This window comes from Palaemon carinicauda, chromosome 1 (genome assembly GCF_036898095.1).
Source record: "Palaemon carinicauda isolate YSFRI2023 chromosome 1, ASM3689809v2, whole genome shotgun sequence".
NCBI classification, from domain to species: Eukaryota; Metazoa; Arthropoda; class Malacostraca; order Decapoda; family Palaemonidae; genus Palaemon; species Palaemon carinicauda.
In genome coordinates this window covers 146,067,169-146,092,168 of record NC_090725.1, presented here as the reverse complement: position 1 = coordinate 146,092,168, position 25,000 = coordinate 146,067,169, and the positions used below count along the sequence as shown (strand labels likewise).

Here is a 25,000-nt window from a genome sequence, read left to right as displayed (position 1 = left end):
TGGAAATCATGGATATACAGAAAATACTAGTAAAGAGAAAATACAATGTATATATATATATATATATATATATAAATATGTATATATATATATTATATATATATATATATATATATATATATATATATATATATATATAGTAATCGAGAACAGTGATTAAATGGCAATGTTAAAAAATATCACTTCTAGAATAAGCTTGCAACACCAACGTTACAAAAGCGTTAAAGTTAATTGTCACAGTCAAAATGTCTTTGATCCAATACAGTGTATAAAAGCTCTTCCTAGACTTAAGGGCAGAATTCAATAAAAGAACTCATGAGTCCATATATTTTAAAAACCTACATATGAGGCATTAAAGGAGCACCAACAGTTTCCTGCATGTAATTCTAGTCAGAACAATCATTTGAAGACAGGGTACTGTTTCCTTTTAAAATTCAAGGCAATGAGATACATAAAATATAAAGTATTCATATAAATGAAAATATTGTGAAGGATAGGTGAAAATGAAATAGAGGCAACAAAGTAATTTGTCTTCAAAGAACAGAAAGAATACATTCCAACATCGCCATTCAGAAGACTGAGCCAAGTTAATACGAAAAGGGAAACAAATAACTTATGAAGAATACAGCCATCTACATAGGAATTGATATAACATAAAAGGATTTACACTAGGCAAGGGGGGGGGGAGAAAAGGAATGCGGGAGAACAAGTCCCTTTCGAACGCCACAGGTGGGAAAGGGTGAGTACAATTATTGATTAATATTCAGGCTTTACATACTGAAATAAAAAAAAAAAATGTGGTTATCGAGAAAATGGGTGGCAGGGTAAGTTACAGTGGAATATTCGAATAATGAATTACTGAAAAAGAAGCTTTAAAGAGAAGCCACTTGGCAAAAAGAAAGTCATCAGTAGAGGGAAATACTAATTTTGCATTTTCTTTTTTGAATATGCTATTGGTGTGAATATATTAATGCATACAAGTGACACCATTGGCACCACATTACATACAGATTGTACCAAAAGACTTACTTGCTCTAGAAGCTTCTTATATAATAATGTCGAGTAGCTCTGCCCAAGCACGCACGGGTATATGAGCAGAGAGGAATGACATAGAATTGTGAAAGGAAGCATTAAGGAATTCCAGAAATAGGACAGAATTAGTTTTTCGATAGAAGTCTCCTTCTTCTGTTCAGACATCAAATACCTATCTCCAAGATTTAGTCACATGAGTGACGAAGAGAAGCAACAATTCTTTCCGGGCCAATCTTTAGTATAAAGTCACCGTGTCAGCAACATTTTAGCAACGGAAGATAACTCGCTGACTGTCCATAGTTTTTCTATTGCTCTCTTTTCTACATAATACAATTTATTTTTCGTATTTTGAATCAATATTAATCATTTGAGTTTAATGGATAAGCAACATTGACTTACTTTTCAAAAAGGGTTTGGGAATAAACATGCAGTGTTTTTTTTTTTTTTTTTTTTTTACTTTTATATCCCTTTCACATATCTCAATTGATGTTGTCGAATCCTTTTTATACATAGAATGGAAGAACTTGAAATAATTGTAAGATTACAGCAACAGGGAATATGTATAAAGTTTGTAGAGTTGATAAATTCTGTCGAAGATGAAAGTACCTATGTTATGTGCAGCTTCGACATAAAAAGTTTGTTCACAAACATTCCTTTAAAAGAAACATTGGAGGTAATTCTTGAACAACTTTTCCCTAATCCAAAGGATATTTTCCAAGGTTTCAATAAAAAAAAACAAATTTAAAATACTTTTAGAGCTAGCTACCACTACATCCACATTCATGTTTAATGACAAGATTTATAAGCAGGTAGATGGAGTAGAAATGGGATCGCCGTGTGGACCAACCTTGGCAAATATATTTCTATGTATTTGTGTAGGGAAATGGTTTAATGATTGTCCTGTGAAATTTAAGCCTTTTTTGTACCGTAGATATGTAGACGATACATATTTACTTTTCAAAAATTTAGATCACATAAGCCAGTTTCTAGATTATTTAAATACAAAGCATCGTAAAATAAAATTTACGAAAGAAAATGAACAGGATGATACTTTGCCTTTTCTCGATGTCTTTGTCTCTCGGAAACAATACCTTTGAAACCTCACATTTCGAAAAAAACACTTTTACAGGACTCAGTACTCCTTTTGTAAGCTCAGAACCAAAAATCTACAAAATTAATTAGATAAAAACACTGTTATATAGATGTTATCAAGTATGTTCAACTAATCTGGGGTTTCATGAGGAAGGAAAATTTTCTAAAATAATTCTTTATTAACAATGGGTTTCCTCTGAACCTCTATTACAATCAAGTCAAGAAAATTTTAGGGAAAATTCACAGTCAAAATTTAGCAGTTCAAACAGTCAGTAAGAAAAAGTTATGTCTCCTCTCCGTACTATGGTTCTGTTTCGGAGAGACTAAGAACAGAGGTTATCAGTGTTGTGGGGAAGTGTTATCCCCACATAGATTTAAAACTAATTTTTACTAACAAGCTCTCAGTTGGCTCACTTTTTAAATATAAGGGAAGTCTACCTATTCCCTTGTGTTCCGGTGTCATATACACTTTTCAATGTGCATTCTGTAATGAGTGCTACACTGGAAGCACATCTTCAGTGTAGGATTTCGGAGCACATGGGGAGATCGGTACCAACCAATATACCTTTAAATAAGAAACCAATTTCAGCTATTTATGACCACGCATTTAAATATGGTCATGGTATTTCTAAGGAAAATTTCAAAATTACAGACAGACAGAGTAGCGTCAGCCAACTGAGAATCTTGGAGTCTTTATAGATTTTTAAGACAAAACCCAGCTTGAATGAGGGCTTACCTGTTCAGTTACCGGTGACCCATTGATCCGTCTGGTCCGGGTTGTTGCTCTGGATGGGTGGTCATCGTCTCCTGCGGGAGACTAGGTATATCAGTTATTGAGTCTGTTATATAGTTATATGTGTAATAAATCCTTTATATGGTTTTATGCTCCTTGATTGGTTTGATTTTAGAGCTAGTTGGGCAGTTCATGGAAGTATTATCCTCCTAACTATGTACTTACGATGATTTTTATTACTTTTAATATTTTTACATAATGATAATTGCAGATAGACTGAGGATGGCATAAGTTATGTCGAAAGCTCCTAAATAAAGAGGATAGCAGCATTGACTATTTTATTTCTACTGAATTTGCGATTCCCGAGAGGAACCCAACTATCATAATATATATATATATATATATATATATATATATATATATATATATATATATATATATATATATATGTATATATATATATATATATATATATATATATATATATATATATATGTACATATATATATATATATATATATATATATATATATATATATATATATATATATATATATATATATATATATATAAGTCTGTGTGTGTATTAATATTTATGGATATTCGTATTTGATCCTCTCTTCGACTTAGCAAACATACTTGAATACTCCCGTAAAGATGAAAAAAAATTAATGTGTATCTATATATATATATATATATATATATATATATATATATATACATATATATATATATATATATTTATATATATATATATATATATATATATATATATATATATATATATACTGTAAATATATATATATATACTGTGTATATATACATATATTATATATATATATATATATATATATATATATATATATATATATATATATAAATATATATATATAGATATATATATGCATATATATATATATATATATACATACATATATATATACATATTTGTGTATATATACTGTATATATATATATATATATATATATATATATAGATATATATATATATATATATATATATATACAGTATATATATATATATAGAGAGAGAGAGAGAGAGAGAGAGAGAGAGAGAGAGAGAGAGAGAGAGAGAGAGAGAGAGAGAGAGAGAGAGAGAGATTATGTGTGTCTGTAACACAAGCCTATAGAGAAAATTACGTCTAGATTCAAGTATACAATGAGTTTATTTGTATTAAACGTTAAACACGTTGCAAGATTCTTATGAGTTTTCCAATTAGATAAACACCAAAGGCCATATGTAAGGTCTCCTATGGTTTACAGTTATTCGAAGGTTATATACTCCAGAGTTTTATCTTATATTTCTTGTACGTATAATTCTTTAAGAACTTACTCTCTAATTATGAAATAAATCTTCTTTTGGATGAATACAAAACAACCTAATGGATGATGGGCAGCCATTTTCAGAAATTATAAGATACATTCGGAGAGTGATTACTCAAAAGAATCAAAAACTTTGCAGTTATTAATAAAGTTGCATTTTAAGTAGATAAATAAGATACCTGAATACAAATAGGGAAGAGTGGTATTTTCAATCCAGTTTCTCAGATAAAACAAAAGACAACAAACGAGTGAAAGAAAAGGAAAGTTATACAAAACCGCGGCCTTGTCTTCACAACACAAAAACCAGTTATGCAAAATTGAATTAGATTGTCGGCGTTATTTCTGGTTAAGAATATCACTTAACACTATAAAAAATACTTTTTAAATCACTTATAGTTTTGTCAAAAGGAAATCAAGTAATATGATCTTCTACAGAGTTATAGAGATCACGAGGGGGTGGGGGAAGTTTGGCGAATAAGAGGGATGGGGGTTCTTGATGATTGGATAGTATGAAGGTTACTTCAGAAAAACTGAAAGAAGTGGGAGTTATGGCGTTAGGATGGGAATACTAGAGAAGGTAGATTTTTTAAATGAGTGTTTGAGGGTTATCAGAGGTAGGAAAGGAGTTTTATTAGTGTTGGGGGCTGTAAAAGTATTCCAGATGAGTTGACAATAAGGGGTATTTGAGGAAGGCGTCCAATTGTGTTGGTTAAGCGATACTTTATGAAAGCTAAAGTAAGATACTCAGGGATTTTAAAGTAATTATGAGGACATTCTATGAATGTTCGTGTGGTCGACTGGGTTTATTCCAAGAGTTGAAAGTGTAACGACTTTGTATTGCAGGGGAGCTTAAAGGCCGCTCATGAATGGCAAAGGCAAGGGACAGTGACATTGCCCTATCAAGCTGGAAAATGCCTTAGAGATTGACCATGTATACATATGATCAGCGCTCAAACCCCTCTCCATCCAAGCTAGGACTAGGGAGGGTCAGACAATGGCTGCTTATGACTCAACAGAAAGACCTATAGGCTTGCCTAAAACTCCCATCCTTAGATCACAAGGATGGTGAGGTTACAGCAACCAAAGGAACTAACGAGTTTGGGCGGGACTCGAACATCAGTCTGGCGATCAGCAGTCAGGGAAGTCACCTCCTTAGTCCACTACAACTCTAAAAGTAGAAGTATTGATGGTAGAGTGTTCCAGGAGTGATGGAATCATTGAAGGCAATGTGATGATATTTGAAAAGTTATAAAAGGATAGTCCATAGTACTAGATGAGGTAGAGTCAGTATTAAAAAAATCTATTGGGTCCGAAAGCACTCCTAGAAATGCTGGTATTCTATTAACTTTGGAGGTCCTTGGAATAATGTAAAAGGGACGTTGAAGAATTTTTATCAACTAGAGCGAGAGTTCTGAGGGATGCATGGAGGTCATTCCAGTAATACTGGTTACGCAAGTCTTGTATAAATCTAGACGACACCCTGAAAGTGGATAGTCATTACAAGGAAAGTACACAATAATTAGAATCAAAGTATACAAAAGTGTATTTAAGGAAAACTGAAGACATTCCATTCTTAGATTGTTAGCAGAGTAAGTAAGGCAGTTCTCTGACGATGGACTCGTCATAAGTTATATTGCAAATATATCAAGTGTGTATGCACAAGGTCTGCGCAAAGAGTGCGATAGTCAGCGAAGCATGAAGTCAAATGTTCTTGAATAATCTGTGTATTTTTTTTTCTAAAATAAGGAAGCGCATAGTCAGATACAGGATGTTGTTTAAAATTATCCTTCTGTATCAGGGTCACTTCATTCTTTCCCAATAAAAGGGGACAAGGAAACAATACACAAAACTCAAGGTTCTTAATGTAGTCCTTCGATGGCATGCATCTTAATTCCTACGGTAGTATTCATGTTCAAGTTTTTATGTAAGTTTTTCATTTACATCCTTCTTGCTGATATTGTTCATTATCACTAAGTCTGTTATCTGTTACCACATTCGCTTCATTGTTGTTATTGTTGTTACGGTAGTGGTTATCATAAGAATATATACACAATGAAGAGATAAAGGTATCTTGATAAAAACTGCAGAAAACTTATGAGCTTTTCGTGAACTGTATCCTTCCTATGAAGAGGATTAAATGAATTTCACAAGCTCAAACTTTGCTATATGCTCCATTAATATATTTGACAGGCCTTCCCATCCTGCATTTCTGTCATTTTAAAATCATTATTGACATTGATATGACCATTTTCATAATTTACAGAGGTCAGCATATAGTATGTTGAAGCTAACAGAAAGGTTTCTGCTTTAATCAACGTTTCAAAACATGAAACAAATGTTATTGCAGAGAGAGAGAGAGAGAGAGAGAGAGAGAGAGAGAGAGAGAGAGAGAGAGAGAGAGAGAGAGAGAGAGAGCGGATCTGTATATTACAAGCAATATACAATCTTACAGCTTTATTATGTTCAGTCACCCTTATAGGGTGTACCTCTGACCACTAAACTAATTACAATAAAAATACTTGAGACACTTGATGAAAAAGTAATGCCTCAACACCTTTAATTCACGGAAACCAGAAACTAACCACCCAATTCAACTCTATTCAAGAATGTCTTTAAGGAAGATATTTTCATTGCATCTTTTTTTTTACCACGATTTTTATTTCTTTTACCTTGTGCTGCTTTGGCTTAATAGTCGAACTCTAATCAATTCTACAGATGAATTTGTTAGTGTACAAAAAAGTATTTAGAATCTAGAAACTCCCTTCAATGGATATTTAATGCTCCTACTGGACCAAGGTGAGGATAAAGGGGATAATTTTCATGGTCAGATTATATAGACTGCAGCACGGTAAGGTACGACAACCCAAGTTCAGATGTATGACGCACCACTGGTTTTAAAGAGATGCGAAAGAAAATGAAAAAGAGAGGAAGACAAAAAGACATTGCACGATGCTGTCTAAAACGGTGCCCAAAAAGGGGTATCAGATGTTCCCCAATCAGGATATATGCTATAAATCTCCTCGCCAATGAGCTAGCTCTTATAGTCTGGAATTATGGATTGATAAAAAATTATCGCTGGGGCTATAACTTTGGCCGAGGTTCCAACTATTGCACCATTCTCAGATTTGCACCATTACTTTTTTTTGCCAGCCGAGCTATCAACATTTCATGGTTTCTGTCCTTGACGCTTGATTGATTATGAGAAACTCGGAATACTTTCGTTCCAAAATGCACAATTTAACGGGAATGTAGTTTGCTGATTGTTCTTATTAGTTATTGCGTTATCAGTGGGAATCTTTCTGTTGCAAATAAGCGACAAAATCATGCAATGTATTTCTTTATCTTTATCTTTCTCTTGTAAGTAAAAGCAATCTCATGTAATGCAATAAACCTTTTTCAGTATATGTTAAAAGCAATCTCATAAAATGCAATGTACTTCTTTTTCTCTCCTACTCCCTTGAAGATAAAAGGCAATCTCATAATACACCCCTCTCTCTCTCTCTCTCTCTCCTCTCTCTCTCTCTCTCTCTCTCTCTCTCTCTCTCTCTCTCTCTCTCTCTCTCTCCTTTCAGGTAAGAGGAAATCTTATAAAATGCAATGGAGCTCTTTCTCTATCACTCGCACACACTTTCTCCAGTTAGTAAGAGGTCAGAGGAAATTCATATAATGCAATATCTCTCTCTCTCTCTCTCTCTCTCTCTCTCTCCTCTCTCTCTCTCTCTCTCTCTCTCTCTCTCCCTCATGTAGGTAAGAGGCACTCTATTATATTCCAATATACTTAAGGCAGTCTCAAAAAATGCAATGAATAACTACTCTCTTTCAACAGGTTTTTGACGAAGACCCTCATAGAAAAAATAATGATTGAAGTTATAGCATAAGGCATCATTGACAACCCAGCTGAATAGTTTGAAGATTAGACGACGAGCAGAAAGCAGAAAGCAGAGTTGTAATCAATGGAGAAGCTGCAGAGTGAGTCGCTGTTACAAGAGAAGTACCTCAAGGATCCGTCATTTGCTCATTACTATTTCTTATTTACATTAACGACAGATTTAGGATTAACTAGTAGAATAGCCAAATTTGCCAACGATATTGAACTAGGCATAAATGTTGCGAACTCAGAATCGTAGAAGCCTTGAGAGAGCATCTAATAAAGTTGGGAGAATGTCCAGTAAAATGACAAATACCTTTCAACTTTGGGAAATGAAGTGTTATGAACATAGGATATTGTAACCCACAAACAGATTACTCATTACTGGGTGATTAAATAGAAAGTGTGGTCCAAGAGGAATACCTTGGAATTATTATTAGAAAAGATTTGAAGTTAACCAAACACAACAAAAAAGTTGAAAAGAAAGCGCAAAAGCTAATAGGTTGCATAAAGAGACAATTCGAATATAGATACAAAGGCATTGTACTGCAGCCGTACACGTCACTAGTAAGACCCCATCTGGAATATAGAATCCAATTCTGGTCTCCAAGTATTAAGAAGGACGCAGATAGACTTGAAGCACTTACAAGCTAGGTCCGCCAAACTAGTCATAAAAATGAGACATTAGGATATAAACGGGGAATGGAACGTCTGGATTTATTTAATTTATAAACTCGACGACTAAGGGGACAGCTTATAGAGACATTCAAATGTAGACTACATCAACATTTTCACACTTAGCACAAATCAGACCAGAGAAAACAGATACAAAGTGGAATAGAAAAGATACACACAATGTAGTAATTTTTTTGCATATAAAATAACAAATACATGGAAAAGACTTCCAGTTTTCAGAAACACGGTAAACAAATTCAAGAATAAGTTAGACAAGGTCAGAAAAGCTCTAAACGTTTAAACTAATCCGCTCTACACAAGAGCAAATGGAGTCTCCGCGGATGGACTAAAATGTCGTTGAGACATCCAAAATCCTGGTAACTCTCTCTCTCTCTCTCTCTCTCTCTCTCTCTCTCTCTCTCTCTCTCTCTCTCTCTCTCTCTCTCTCTCTCTCTCTCTCTCTCTCTCTCTCTCTCTCTCTCTCTCTCTCTCTTCTAAGCAAGAGGCAATCTCATGAAAGGCAATATACCTCTTTCTCTCTCTCTCTCGGAATTGACAAAATACAATACCACTCAATGTGGTAATTTCTTTACATACAAAATACCAAATACATGGAATAGACTTCCAGCTTATGTAGTAAACAGCAACATGGAAAAAGAGTTCAAGAATAGGTTATACAATATCATAAAATTCTTTAAAAGTTCAAACCAAATCGCACTACCAAAAAAAACAAAATAATGGAGTCTCCTCGGATGGACTAGAAAGCCTGTGAGACATTGAAAATTCTTGTAACTCCTTGTAACTCCCATGTAGGTAAGGTACACTCTTTCATAATGCAATGTACCTATTCTCTCTCTCTCTCTCTCTCCTCTCTCTCTCTCTCTCTCTCTCTCTCTCTCTCCTCTCTCTCTCTCTCTCTCTCTAAGGAAAAATCAATCCAATAAAATTCAATGTACGTCATTCTCTCTCTAAAATCCTTGTATATTAGGAACAATCTCATATAATGTAATATTCTTCTTATTCCTCTTTATTTTTCCTTTTTTTAAGGTAAGAGGCAAACTAATGTAGTGCTAGTTACCTCTTTCTCACTTTGTAGGTGTGCGCTAATGCCGTGCAGTACAATATGAGCCATGCTCTCTCTCTCTCTCTCTCTCTCTCTCTCTCTCTCTCTCTCTCTCTCTCTCTCTCTCTATATATATATATATATATATATATATATATATATATATATATATATATACATATAAATATGTATATATATATATATATATATATATATATATATATATATATATATATATATATATATATATACATATATATATGTATATATATATATATATATATATATAAATATATATATATATATATATATATATATATATATATATATATATATATATATATATATATATATATATATATATATGTATATATATATATATATATATATATGTGTGTGTGTGTGTGTGTGTGTGTATGTAAATATCAAATACAATGGCATTTAAAACCGAATTCTATCTTGGGAATACATATCCACTGGAATTCATTTATGGTAATAGTTTCTGGGTTGGTAGAGATTCGAACCCATGCCTATTCAGTCAAAACTATGCCTGCGATAGCTCTACCAAATGAGCTATCAAGAGAGATATAAGTTTATGATAAGTCATTTTACATATTCCTGTCGAATTCAGGAATCTGTTCATAGACTTGAAATAAAGCTGAATTGTGACTTTGCAACACGTGGTTATCTCATGATGAATATATATTACTAAGACAGGTAATTTCAATCAATGTAAATATCAACCACAATGACATTTAATATCGAATTATATTTTTGGAATATATATCCACAGGAATTCATTTATGGTAATAGCTTCCGGCTGGGCAGAGAATTTATCCCCTGCTTAAGTGGACAACTATTCCACATCGACTGAAGCTGTTGTGAATGCGGTAAGACACAGACAATAAACAACTGTTCACCGAAACGGAAGAAATGAGCTTTTGCCATAAGACCTCAAGCCCATGGTCGTCACCCTCACATATCATCCCGAAGAAATATGGCTCTCTGCATCCGTGTGGGAATTACAGGTGCCTCAACATGCAGACATAACTGGATCAATACCTCCTCCAAAACATTACCGACATGACTTCGTACTTGCAGAAAGCAAAGGTTTTCTCCACACTCGAAGGGGTATCATCAGGTGCCCGTGAACCTAGAAGACATCTCCAAGAACGCCATCACCACCCCCTTCGGTACATACACCTTCAATTACTCCTGTTTTGGCTTTCGTAATACTGGGGCCACTTTTCAACACCGCATGTAGGGTATCTTAGGGGGCCTCCCCTCCTGTGAGTGTTATGTAGATGACATATTTGTGTTCTCTTCCCTCAAGGAGGAACACCTCTTTCACCTACACATAGTGTTCCAGTGCCTACAACAGAACGGCCTTGTAGTCTGGTACAACTAGTGTACTTTTGTTGCCAATGAAGTATTGTTCTTAGAGCACCGCTTCACTCCTGAAGGTATCCACACCCTCCTTAGGAAGGAAGCAGCCGTTTAAAATTTCCCCAAACCCTCGACCGTCAAAGCACTGCAAGAATTCTTGGGCATGATCAGTTATTATCACGGATTCCTACCAGCCATTGCCACTACTCTTGCCCCCCTCTATGCTTCCCTCAAGGGCAAGCCAAAAGACCTGAAGTGGGGTCCCCTTCAAGAAGTGGCCTTCTGCAACACAAAGAATGCCCTATCAACCGCTGCTGTTCTCACTTTTTCTGTGCCCAATGCACCTCTTCTTCTCTCCACCAATGCCAGCGACATTGATCTTGGAGCAGTACTCGAGCAGGTGGTAAATGGCTCGTCCTGCCCATTGGCCTTCTTCTGTAGAAGACTATCCAAAGCAGAATCCAGCTACTCTACCTTCGACTGCGAATTGCTGTCGGTGCACTTGACTGTCTGTCACTTTCACCACTTCCTAAAAGGCCCTTCGCACTGACCACATGCTTCTGATGCATGCCTTCACTCGACAGTCCGATGCCTGGTCCGCCCGTCACCACCGACATCTCTTTGCTATGAGTGAAATATTGCACCCTTCAACACTTCCCTGGGAAAATGAATCCTGTTGTAGATGCCCCGTGAAGAAACACATTGCTCACCTTTAATCTGGGATTGTATTACAATGGCTTGGTAGTAGCCCAACGAAAAGATCCAGAATACCAAGCATTTATGGCATCCCTCCATTGGGGAGACGTCCCCCTCGACGGAACCATCCTCTGTGAAGTCAGTACTGGTAAACTTAGACCATGGATACCTGCTCCTATGCACCGACAGGTGTTTAACTACATTCATTGCCCTTCAGATCCCTCGTGCCGATCTACTGCACAGCTACTGAAGACGAAGTTCATTTGGCCCGGCATTACTAAGGATGCAAAGGATTGGGTTCGCGCCTATGCTTCGTTCCAAATTTCAAAAGTAAATGTACACACCGATTCAGGAGTGGGCACCTTTCATCAACCTCACCGTCATTTTGCCTACATTCACATCGACGTAGTTGGCCCGCTCACCATATCACAAGACCATTGTTACTTGTTTACCATCATCAACCGATCCACTCGTTGGCCTGAAAAGATTCCCATGGAAACTGTAACTTTTGCCTTATGAGCATCTGCCTTCCTCTCGGGATGGATAGCGAGATTTGGTATCCCTGAGCATATTATTTCTGACATAGGTACCACTTCAACCTCTTAATTGTGTACAGCATTTGCTTATCTCCTGGGCATCACCCTACATCAGATAACCGCCTATAACCTTGCTGCCAACAGAAGGGTTGAACGTTTTCATCACACCCTCAAAGCAACTTCCCTGGGTCCTCTTAGGACTAAGGACTGCTCCTAAAGATGCCCTGGATGGCTTTCAGCTGAAATGGTGTATGACAACCTATTGGTCATCCCTGCCAATTCTTTCCGTCTGCATCCTCTTCCAACAATCTCCAGCGCCTATGTCACTATGTGGGAAAATTTACTCCATGCTGCCAGATTTACAAGCTCGCAGCAAAGCAACACATACCGACAGATCTACACTCAGCAACGTACGTTTTCCTATGCAACGACACTACAAGCCACTGCTAAAACCTCTTACAGGGGCCCTTTCCTCGTGATCCGTCTTATGCCAAAAGCATTCACCTTCTCCATTTACGATTCAGAAAAAACTTGTTCCAACCACATTTAAATGTTCATGTACCGCAATTAAGAAATAAAGATCATTAATTATGTGCCCTTAAACAGAAGCGCAAAGTCTTGTTCCTTAATTCTCTTTCACTGCCAAACCCCAACGTTGAAGAGGAGAGGATTTCCTTTTTTTTGTTTCTCTCTCTTTTTTTACACAAGTGTAGTGTCTAAATCACGTATGGCTTGAATTAAATAAGGATGAATTTGAACGCGAATGTTTTCTTTATTTTAATGATCCTAAACGTTTTGTTCACTACTATACATAATAATGAAAAACTAAATTTACTCATCCTTAAAGATAATGTGCTCCGATCTTTCTGAATCATATAAATCAAACACTATTCTATTCTGAGTCATGACAATCCGGTGGCACAATCTTTTTCTCAAAATACGCAGAGCTTTGCAGCAAACAGGATTTGAGAAATAAACAAGGTGTTGGATGTTGCAAATTTTTTTTAAATTGCAATGTGGCCGTTATGTCACTACAAAATAGGAATTTACCTACACTTAACAAGATCAAAATTTTTTCTTGTTTCATGATTTTGACAACTTTATTGCAAATTACTTACATATTTAAACATTTTCCTTTTTAAATAGACTATTAGTAAATTAGATTATATAAGGATGTCTTGTCAACTCTAAAATCTGCGAGGTCCTTAGTCATTTTACGTTATACCTGAAATATCGATGAATATATTTGCCTATGAATTTAGGCTACAATAGCCTATTATCAAAATATTTTAGCATGTGCATACTTTAACTTTTAATCATTCACACAAGTAACATGAAAAAAAAAAACAGAGCAAACTACAAACATTCACATCAATAACAAGTAAATAAATGGGGGGAAAAAAATATCCCCGACAATTCTGTACTAAATCTCAAAGAATAATCTACAGTAGAAAGGAATTTCTTGAACGGGTGAAAGAGCACACAAAGCAACCAATAAAAGAATTACAATCTGCTAATAAAACGTGACCTCTCATGCAGCATTACCTAATAATGTTTTCTAAAAGCAGCACAAATCAAATGTTTACAAATTCCATCAAGACTTCAACAAAGTATTCGGTGTTTGTAATAGTTGGTACAATAAAGTCATGTCTCCAGATAAACCCGGTTAATGGCTGAAAGAGTTACGTGAGTGCAACTCATACCTATTACATGTTAACAAGGTTAACGTCGAACGAAATGTGTATATATGAACATACATATATATGCAATCGCATGGGCAGGCACACACACATACATACACACACACCCACACACACACACACACACACACACACACATATATATATATATATATATATATATATATATATATATATATATATATATATATATATATATATACACACACAAACACACACACATACATATATATATATATATATATATATATATATATATATATATATATATATATATATATATATATATACACAAACACACACACACACACACACATATATATATATATATATATATATATATATATATATATATATATGTACCTATATATATATATGCGTGTGTGTTTGTGTATGTATATACATTATATATATATATATATATATATATATATATATATATATATATAACTATATATATATATATATATATATATATATATATATACATGTGAGTGTGTGTACATATATATCATTGGAGACAATTCATGCAGATCAAGGATCAAAGATTATTTTGTCGAAATTAGCATGTGCGTCACATATGTAATTGATCAGATATAATAAAAAAAACTAAAATTATGCTAAAAAAAAATATCAATTTCCTCAGTGCCATTCTAATTACTGTCTATAAAAACAATTTAATAACACAATTACTATCTATTGCCAATTAACTTACAATGAGAATAATAAAGTTTTACCCCCTTGGCCAAATAAAAAAAATTTTCTTAAATTTTTACCAAATTCCTTTTTTGAATTAAAAAAAAGTTAATTTTTCCAACCCTTTGATCATTCGCAAAAACATTGTCATGCGCAATAAGTACAATGCACAAAATCATCTTTTGTCAAGCATTCGTCAATGCCAAGGTCTTTACAATAAAGTTAGGAAAAGAATTGAAATAAATTGCTACTCGTAACATCTTTCAAGCGCAAAAATGCATCTGAATCACATCTATGTTACATATTATTATTATTATTATTATTATTATTATTATTATTATTATTATTATTATTATTATTATTATTATAAGACCAACTTTATTTCCATCCACCTAAAAGTAATATTTAGTCATATATAAGTAAACATTTAAAATCAAAGAGAACGGATTAACAAATAAACCTTGCATGAAAATGAATCACCAATAAAACAAGGTTGTCATAAAGCTTGATAGTAAAGCCTATGATAATGAGCAGTATGATATATTGGTCTTTCATTATGTATCATAGGCATAAGTGTTTTAACCTAAATCCCAACAAACTTCATACAATTTCCTGCAGCAACCGACCACCAACATAGCACCCCCCCCCCCCCCCCCAAATACACATGAGAGTAGAAAACAATCAAATGACGAACTTATTTCGATCAATGTCAGCCAAATCTATCTACGGTAACTCTGCTTCTTTAAGATATTGCGAATATTAGTAAATAAGTTAGTTTTTGAACAAATAAATATTTCCGCCTTGGTCTCAGTTCTTAAAGCTACACGCAGCTGAAATACGTTGCATTAAACCAAAATTGAAACGGCTACCTCTCCCCCACCCCAGTAAAACAATTTTAACAATATTAATTTTTTTCTAGCTACCACGCCTTAAATAATAGACATTTATCATCCATTGGCGGAACCAGGAACCACCGAAACTCAAGCCAATATTATAGACTATTTTTTCTCTCAGTTAAAGTAACCCCTTTTTTTTTATGGTCCAGGTTATACAGGAAAGGTTGGGATGGATGAGTGCAATAAATACGGGGATACGGATGACGGTATGGTTTGTTGTTTTCGTTGGTTGATGATTCTTTGTTCTTGTAGTAAATGTCCATCGTTGTTCAATTTGAGCACATTTTGTTTTTGTTCAAGTAATATAAGTATATTTTATTGATCTCTTCGCTTCAATTGGTACAAGCCAGCTATGGCCAGATTTACTCTATTTCTTTAGTATTATGTTGTCCATAAAGATTATAAACTGCTTCTATGCCTGGTTATAAGGCATAAATATTTTTTAAAAATTATTTTTTATACTCTCTCTCTCTCTCTCTCTCTCTCTCTCTCTCTCTCTCTCTCTCTCTCTCTCTCTCTCTCTCTCTCTCTCTCTTCTTCTTCTTCTTTCAAGAACCTGTTCATGTTGTAGACGATGCCTTAGCCTATTATGTAAGTCCATATAGATGGGGTTAGCTATATTTTCATAAAGGTTCACATTCTATTCATATCACTATTTCGGTTTGATGATACTCTAGTCTTCCATAAATCGATTAAAATTCATAATCAAACGAATTCATAATTTCACTGCTGAGTTACAACCGCGATACCCCTCTATCCTCGTCTCGGTATTTGACAGTTGGCTGTTCCTTTTACCACTCCCCAGGTCGCAATCTTTTTCAATAACGAGTTTTATTAATTCCTTGTTTTTAGCAGATTCGGGTATTCAAAGAACGTTTACAATAACATGCTTTACTTACGATTATTGTAATTTACCTAAGTGTCAAACTGTGTGAAAAGTTACTAAATTATTCAGCATGCATCCGAAAACAATCCATCACAATGCTTTATAATTTCTTTATTATTTAACATAATTTATTGACCAAAATGTATCTGAGGGAGTAAATTAGGTTAGTAGATATATTTCAATTCACATTACTTGGTAAATATTTGAAAACAATTTGCTATTCGAGCAAAACACTTCCAATTGATCAGCTTGCCGGAAACTCTTCCCAGCTATAGAGGCACCCCTCCGAGTGATCGCAAATACGCCTGATTAAAAAAAAAAATTAGTATAGTGAACACTTCATACTGAAAGTAAACGCTTGCTTCAAGAAATTTACTGGATATACTTATTACTTGGTACTTGTGAAAACCACACGTCTATTCATCCATTATACACTGAACTGGTGGTTTCTCTCTGAGAGAGATCTTTGATCTGATGGAGTGGACATATGTATCATTTTCTGCAGTCAGTTGGCTGTTTACAACATTAATTTTACGTTTTTGTACTATCTTTTTATGATTGTATGAATTGTAATATTAGTTGTTACTTTGAGTCTCTTACTACAAACTCCCCTTTTTGACCGAAGCTACTTTCCATGTACTGTACGTTTTCGACTATATTTAAATGTTGGTTCCGATGAAGAAGCCTGACAGATTATACATTTTTTGTCATCTCTTCAAGGACTTTGGTTAACAGCACACCCTTCCTTGCCATGGCTAGTCAGTGGAATAGAATCTAACAGTTAACTAAAGTCATAATTAACACAAATCAATAATTTCAAAGGAAATTATACAGAGAATATTTTCCAAAGGAATAATCATCAAGTATCCATCCTAATGCCATGATAAATTGCCATCTAGATACCAATGGCCATAAAGTGACATTTTAAAAAGTTATTTACCGTATACTTTTGTGTGTATAGATAGCAATAAAGTGCTTATTATTTTGATATAGTGGTGATCTATTGATTATTTCAATATATGTCAGGAATTTTTTTATATTGTTTGATATTTTCTTCATGAGGTAAATCATAAGTTTTTTTTTATTGATTTCTGGTAACATTTATGGAATGTATGATCTAATAGAGCCTAAAAGCTAAAGATTGACAAGAGCTTTTCAAAATAAACTTTTTGAGTTGAAAATGGTCATTCTACGTCAACTTTTAATGGAGATATGAGCATTTTAAGTTCAGGTACCCAGAGTTTACGGGTCAAATTTATCGCCAAATATAATGAAATTAAGCGTAAATGTCTAACTTGCTGCCAGGTTTCAAAAAGTCCAAACTGATTTTTTCTGATAATTCAGGGTGTTTACTTTAAAACAAAAATGGGTGAATTAGGGTACATGTGCACATGGGAACTTCCTTCCCTTCCATACCATAGATTATATAGCTGAATGCACATTCAAAAGGTAAGGGGCACAGTATAACTTAGACTTACAATCTGAAGAGAACATTTTTTCATCATACTTAAAAAAACGTAAAGGATGTGGATATTCAAGCTTCAAATGAAAAGTGGATTTGCCCAGATTTTTTCTTTGGCTTTAATCAGCTTAGCTATTGCGGTGGTATCTATAAAGTCATCGATAGACTCACCAAGTTCCCTTGGATATAAGGTAACTTTCATGGTCGTCTACATAATGAAAAGTTCGTTACCAGCAGCATACACATGATAGTATAGGTTGCAATATACAAAATATCTATATGGAGTAAAGGTGAATATATATATATATATATATATATATATATATATATATACATATGTATATGTATATATACATATATATACATATATGTATATATATATATATATATATATATATATATGTATATATATATATATATATATATATATATATATACATATATATACATATACAGTATATGTATATATATACATATATATACATATATATGTATATATATATATAAATATATATACATATATATATATACATGCATATATATATATATGTGTATATATATATATATATATATATATATTTGTTTATATATACATATATATATATATATATATATATATATATATATATATATACTGTATGTGTATATATACATATGTATATATATATATATATATATATATATATATATGTATGTATATATATATGTATGTGTATATATATGTGTGTATGTGTATTTTTATATATATACACACACATATACTGTATATATATATATATATATATATATATATATATATATTTATATATATATATATATATATATATATATATTTATATATATTTATGTATATATATTTATATATATATATATATATATATATATATATATATATATATATATATATGTATATATGTGTGTGTGTGTGTGTGTAGGATGGAGAAAATTTAGTAAAAAAAATAAGATTATGAAAATTAAAATGCCACTTTCTCTGAAATGAAAAGTATTTATTTAGATGGTCCAACCAGTATTCACTTATGGATCAGAAAATTTGAACCTTACTAAAGCCTGGAACATGAGCTAATTACAACTCAAAGACCTATGGAAAGAATAGAGATGGGTTCAACACTAACAGACAAGTAAAGAGTAACATGGATACGAGAGCAAACTAAGTAAGGGGGTATTCTAGCAAGAAAAAGAAGTGGACGTGGGCAGGACATTTAATGAGAATGACAGATAATCGATAGAAGAAAAGGAATAACAGAATGGTTTGACGAGTTCATAAACAGACGGGAGTGGAAGAATGCGTCTTCAGTGCATTATCAACGGCTGATGATGATGGTTATGTATATATGTATATATGTATGTCACACACACACACTCATATATATATACATATATATATATATATATATATATATATATATATATATATATATATATATATATATATATATATATATATATATATATATATGCAGTCCTTAAGACAAAAATTCACTGTATAAATAGGTTTTTGGTTAAGGACCTCAATAATTCAAAGAGGTTCCATTGTGAGATTCTATTTATTAGCGATTCTTTACAAGCTTCCAGAGGTCAACTACCTCCCTCTCCAGGTCAGTTTACAATGCAGGAGTGCTTGTGCGAGCAACAACAGTCACCCCTTGAGATACTACGGCTAGAGTGTTATTGGGTCCTTTGACAGGTCAGACAGTAATACGCTGGATCCCTCTCTCTCTAGTTACTGCTAATGTTTTCCTTTACCTACACATAATGTACAGTTAGAATCAAAAGAACGCCGACACTCAGGGGAAATCTTTCGTCAGATGTCTCTAGTGTTCCCATGACAAAACGGACAAGGAGTTGCTCTTCTTACAACTTCTACGAAATGGGCGGAGCATTCTCAAACCTTAGCGAATCAGAGAGTAAAGGGCCGTCTTTGTTAGCAAAAGTATACAAATGTTACAAATCGAGTTGCCATATTTCAATTCTGTATAATCATTTGACGTCTCAACTTTTCAATACAAATACAAAACACACACACACACACACACACACACACACACATATATATATATATATATATATATATATATATATATATATATATATATATATATATATATATATATATACACATGTATATATATATATATATATATATATATATATATATATATATATACTATAATTTTTCAATTGCTACTTTTTTCGTAAGAGGGACCAAGTAGACACTTTCCAGGGAAGGGGGGGGGGTTGTTCTCCTTCAACCCCCCTGCCCTGGCCATTCCGACGCTGAGCAAATAGGAAAGTCATTTCTGTTTTAGGGGTTGTGGAGACAGGCTGCTTGTAGACTCATGATACAGCCTTTAAGATATTGTATCATTGCCTGAGATTTATTTGATAACCGTCAATGTTCAAGTAAATTTGGCTAACCTAATTCATTATTAGTTGATTTGTAAAAGATAGCAGCAGTAGAATAAAATAGCTGCTGTTGATGGAAGGTCGATAAGTAACGAAATTTAAGTATTAACTTTGCATAATAGATAATCGATGATGGATATAATAGATACTGATGACTGCAAAGCAACTTGAATACAATCAGAATATATTATTTCGTATCGAAAATAACTTATATTGAGGAAGATGAGGAGGTTATCACATTTTGGCAAAAGGTTTAAAAAATTTGTTTTATTGACAAATCATAGTCTCAGAAAGACATAATTTTCAGAAATTTTTTCATGAAACTATGATATACCTATTTTCCCAAAATGAATTCTCCAATAATTTTTCCTGAAAATATACACGAATGGATGGCATAAGCACGAAATGATTCCCCCATTCTAATACCCTGATTGTAAGTTATCAATGATTATATAATTGCTAGTAGCTTTATCTTGAGAAATTAAACAGCTTTGAGATCAAACCAACTTCTTATCAATTTCATGCACAAAGGTCTTATAATCTTGATTCAAATAGGCTTAGCTTTGTATGATAAAGTCCTTATTTACAGTGATCAAGTGCCCGAATTAGCCCAGCTATGGGGTGCTAGATGTAGGTCTCTTGACCGGGTAAATTACGCAAGGTAGATGGGCGCTTAACAAGCGAAAAAGGCATTACTATCCGTGAAGCTCTAGTTCGGGTCGTTCGAGCAAAAGCTATCCATACCAACTCCTCAGCCTATTAGGGTATTAGTTAAACCACAATTTCTACAGCTGGTGCCGTGAGTAGGTGAAAGGAAAAACCAAATATTAAGATATCTCGGGAATAAAAGTTTGATTGTCCTTTTAGCTGGATTCCGGAATAAGGCATTTGAAGATCTGTATTCCATTTTCCTCTATATTAGTTTTTACAATCTCCATCGAAGTAAAAGAAAATTGCATTGTGAAGCATGCTTCCATGAATATGTGGTGCCCCTCGGATTTTTTATACAATATATATCCCAATCCTCTATCATTATTCCAGTTAACGAAAATATCTTAGTCGATTTTAAAGCAACTGGTTAAATTTTCCTACAGAGCATTTAAGGTATATAGAGGAGTATAAAATATTATGATCAAACTATATGGAGCCGGACAAATGTTGGTATACGGATCCTTCAGGAAGCAAATCCTCCACCCACCCAAAAGCAATTATAGTTATTTTCCCCCAAAATCACCCATTATTTGGATAAGCATTTGATTCTAACAAAATAATCCCGTTATTTATATCCTGTAATAACTATCTCCCATTTTGCCATTTAGTTTCGATAATTATCAAGTGAATAAAGCACTTACGATAAAGATTGAATTAGCAATGTAGTAAAGATTTTACTATATATGTTCAAGATTTTAGTTCAAATGGCAATGCTAATCCTTCAAGGCCAAGATAGCAGACGGCGAGATGAGAAAGCTCAACAATGGGAATATAAAATAAATTATGAATAAAGGGAAAGTGGCTAGTCTAAAGACTGAAACGGGGCATACCCCTGAATCTGAATAATTTGGGAAATATTTTACAATGAAGTATCCTCGCGTATTATGAAATGTTACATTCAATGAATATCTATAAACTGTAAGTAGTTTTTAGCAGTCAATATAGAATCTGAACAATAACGATAAGCTTTTGGGAGCATAATACAATCATTTCTATTGGAAACATTGTATGATAATGACAAACAATATTTTGATATGCATAAATGTCTAAAAAGGAGTTTATGTGCTGTTACATAACTTCACTAACTAGAGTAAGCTCAAACCATTTGATCTCTCTCTCTCTCTCTCTCTCTCTCTCTCTCTCTCTCTCTCTCATTTCAATGCTTCCGCTAACAAAGACAGCCGTTTACTGTCTTTGATTCACCAAGGTTGGAGAAGGCTCCGCCCATTTCGTAGCAGTAGTAAGAGGAGCAACTCGTTGTCTGTTTTGTCATGGGAACACTAGAGACATCTGACGAAATATTTCCCCCGAGTGTCGGCGTTCTTTTGATTCTAACTGTACATCGAATAGTCTGGTCTATTCATTCCACATTCTCCTCTGTTCCCATATACTTGACAACACAGATTACCAAACAACTCTTATTCGCCCACGGAGACAACTACTGCGCTGTAATTGTATAGTAGCTACTTTCCTCTTGGTAATGGTTAAAGAGACTCTTTAGCTATGGTAAGCAGCTCTTCTAGGAGAAGGACCCTCCAAAATCAAACCACTGTTCACTGTTCATAGCTGTTATACAGTGGTCATCCATTGTCCTGGGATAGAGGTACACTCGGGCGCACTAGTCTATCTTAATCATCTTCCTCTGTTTTTTAAGCTTTATAGTTCATATATGAAATATTTATTTCAATGTTGTTACTACTTTTAAATTATTTAGACTAACTGTTCATTACTTCTCTTGAAGTTTATTTATTTCCTCACTTACTTCCTCACTAGGCTATTTTTCCTTGTTGGACCCCTTGGGCATAAATTATAGTATTCTGCTTTTCCAAATAGGGTTACACCCGACCGTTCCAGATCTGATCCTACAAGTTGACCTGCAGTCTAATCTATATCGTCATTTTATTTCTAGTAAACGCACCTTTCTAGGACCTATTCAAATTCTTACTTATTCGGATTTTTCATTAATCCTTTTTTTCCGTATCCTTGTATATGATCTTACAGGTGATGGAGTCTTTAACGTTATGGCCAAAGTTGCCTTCCACGGGGTTTTTGGATTATATGATTAAGGCCATTCAGTACAATCAGCCTTGATGTTTTATTGGAACTTCAGTAAATGGAATCCATTGCCTCTCATTTCGTTTTATGGCTTTCATTATAACAGTATCTAGTTCGTGTGGAATCTTGGTTGACATATTTGAGGTCTCATCACCTTTTCCCAATATTGCTTCCAAAACTCTATTACTCCAATATATATATATATATATATATATATATATATATATATAATATATATATATATATATATATATATATATATATAATATATATATATGTGAGAGAGAGAGAGAGAGAGAGAGAGAGAGAGAGAGAGAGAGAGAGAGAGAGAGAGAGAGAGAGAGAGAGAGAGAGAGAGAGAGAGAGAGAGCATAATTAGGAAAATCACATAATTGGTGTAGGTATTTACTACCAGGAAAATCTTCCACGATAGGGAATGAAACGTATTGACAGGTCCGTAGGATTTCCCCAAAAATATTTGGTCATCTTTAGCCTTTTAGTGTAAAACAAAATGAGTGTTTGAAGTAAAACCAAATGAATTACAGTATTTTCACTTACAATATTAAACAGGTAAGAATTTCCCTGAAAATAACTTACCATACGCATTTTTAATGCGCAACACATACACACATATTTGAATAAATATAGGCCCACAGTTCACATGTACACATACTGGCATATATATATATATATATATATATATATATATATATATATATATATATATATATATATATGTGTGTGTGTGTGTGTGTGTGTGTGTGTGTGTGTCTGTGTGTCTGTTAACAGATAGATAGATAGAAAATATAAAGTTTATGTTTTACTGGAATAATGAACTCTCGTCACAAATACACTTTCAAGTATCAGGTAAAATCTTACTTGAAAATGAATATTAATTTTTCAAACACATTCCTGATAATAGCTATAATTACACACACACACACACACACACACACACAAAAAAAGATCAGGGACAGGAGCCGTATGAATCCCTAATTGAAGGTTCTAATTGAAACAGGTGAAGTAAACTTAGATATTAACTTACTGAGTGACGCAGAATGAGACTTCCAAGGTCTAATGTTGAAGAGGAGCATTGACCTGGAATAGTAAGAGATGTGCGTTTGAGAAGACTAAATGTTGAAGGGTTTGCAAATTATACAATAGCAAGACTTGTGCCTCTGTATAACAAGATCCTTCTATAAGCAAGGCACAATAATAAAGAACAAACTTCGCAAGCTTTATGATGAAAAAAAAACATCATGATGTCTCGAAAGAATATAATATGAATAATACGTTAATATTTTGTAATGATGATATAAAAAGTATGTAATCAATTTCTTCTCGGGTGTTATATGATGTTATCATAATTGCGTCTGTATAATTTAGACAATAAATCGAACGAAGTAGTCATTGAAAAGAAAATATGGATCATATTATGTCCTCCATTCTTAATTCTAATTATTATCGTCGCTTTCACATCTATCTCACTTTCAGATAAGTGGCCTTCAATACGTTACCATTCTTTACAAATATCGCAATTAACATTTCTCACCAATTAAAGCAAAATATAAAGCGAGATCATGAAACAGTTTCGGGAAGTAAGAAAATTTGTTTACAAAGGGTATTGTGAAAAACAGAAAAAAAGAATATAAGCTCAACAATTTTTGAGTTGCATGAGAACGCTATTGTAATGTGTCGATTATCGGTAAGACTGAAACTAGCGTGATGAAAGGCAAAAAACCGGAT

At 33.5% G+C, this 25,000-nt stretch overlaps 1 protein-coding gene across 1 annotated transcript in view; it reads right to left on the bottom strand.

Annotated features, from left to right (window-relative positions):
• The window catches only part of LOC137652414 (uncharacterized), a 605,768-nt gene that overhangs the window by 61,941 nt on the left and 518,827 nt on the right, over positions 1-25,000 (bottom strand). Inside the window, exons 2-3 of the mRNA XM_068385812.1 lie at positions 24,300-24,352; positions 2,861-2,931 (exon numbers count right to left, since the gene is read on the bottom strand). The gene's annotated coding sequence lies outside the window, so the exon portion shown is untranslated. The remainder of the gene's footprint in view (positions 1-2,860; positions 2,932-24,299; positions 24,353-25,000) is intronic.